Consider the following 1,968-nt stretch of genomic DNA (forward strand, 5'->3'; position numbering starts at 1 on the left):
TCCAATCCCTGCCAGCATTCCCCACAGAACCATACAGCCTTTCAGATTTGAGTACAACTGACTTAAATTCATTTACTAATTGTCTCCCTGCATCATTTTGCCAAGTGATGGGAGAAAACCCAGAGTCATCCAGTAGCTGGCTATTGATACCATCTGCTCCTTCGTCTGGGCCCCAGCAGGATGGTATAGCAGTGTCTTGTGCAACAAAGTCACCCCTTCTTTCTTCGACTCTATTTGACCGAAATAGCTTTGGCTACTATCATAAAGCTATACTGTTAGACAACTCCTGCCTCTGGTTCTTTTTTAGCAGTTTAAACTCAGGACCACACACACACTAGGTAAGCACATCTACCACTGAACCCCAGACCCAGCCTACTGTTGGAGCCCTCTTGAAATTTGCAATCTAGTCTACTTTCTTATTCCTCCTTCTGTAGAGTTCTTATTATGCAAGGCTGAGACAATACTTTCTCAGTTCCAGAATAACACTTCTTGTTTATTTCTCCATTATTTGTGCACAGATGTACAAGTGAATTTACCCATGTGTCACAGTTTGGGTTCCTCCAGAAGACAACCTTGAACCAAGGATTTAATGCAAATAGTATACCATAGTCCCTCGAACTTGCATCTCAAGGATACATTTCAAGACCTCAACAGATGCCTCAAATTGCAGCTAGAACCAAAACCTATATATACTATTTTTTTCTCCTATGCTGACCCACCTATGATAGTCTAATTTATAAATTAAGCACAATAAGAAATTAACAACAATAACTAATAACATAGAATAATTAAACAATATGCTGTAATAAAACTGCCAGGAATACTTCTCCTTCACCTTGGGGGGCTATTTTTAAAGTGAGACCATTAAAGGAGAGGAGGGAATCCGAGGCAGGGAGAAGAGGGTATGGGCCAATATGGGAGGGGGGTGAAATCGATCAAATTATGTTATATGCCTGTACAAATAGGCTACAAGGAGATCTACATTTTTTTATAGTTAATAGGCACCAATAAAAAAAGTTCAGATTTTTTTTTAAAAAATTACTTGAACATGGGCATTATGATACTGTCAATCTGATAACAGATACAGGTCATACAGGTGACTAATGGGTCATATACAGCATTGACCTGCTTGGCAAAGGGATGATTCATATCCAGGTAGGACAGAGCAGGACAGTGTGAAATTTCTTCATGTTACTGAATAACATGTGCAATTTAAAACTTGTACATTTTTTTATGTCTGAAATTTTTAATTTTTGGAACATAGTTGACCTTGGATAACTGAAACTGTGGAAACCACAGCTTCTGAAAAGGAGGCCCTTGTCACAGAACAGTTAACAGAAAAATTGATTAGATCCAGATAGAGGATATTAGGCTACTCATTATATGATAAGTTGGAATGTTATCCCAGGAAACACCAGTGAAGGGGAATAAGTATCAAGTTACTTTAATCCTCCTATACTTCCAGACTGCTATGATAAGGGTCCAAATCTGGACCCAGCTACTAGAAAGCCACTTAGCATAGAGAAGCAGAATTTGACAGCTAGATATTGTTATATGGCAAGAGCCTAGGGAATATTGCTGGAAACCAACATTTTCTGCTACAGGATAAGTACAAGCCAAATAGGATCATAACAGAAACTACATCATCAAAGTGCTTTGGAATGAAATAAACACATATAGATAGATAGATAGATAGATAGATAGATAGATAGATAGATAGATAGATCGATCGATCATATAGGGTCTGATGTGTGCTAAGTTTTCAATGGGTTTATTATGTTATGCCTATGAGTATTATGATTATGATCATGCTAATATGAGTTTTATTGGCTTGTCATATATTCATTTTTATTCAGTTAAGAATCATCTCTGTGGTTTTATTTTATTTTATTTTTGGTGTATTCCTTTCCTATTTCAGAAGTTTTTTAATAATTTACAATAACATATAAAATATATAAAAAATTAAAA

This window comes from Sciurus vulgaris (genome assembly GCF_902686455.1).
Source record: "Sciurus vulgaris genome assembly, chromosome: 15".
NCBI lineage: Eukaryota > Metazoa > Chordata > Mammalia > Rodentia > Sciuridae > Sciurus > Sciurus vulgaris.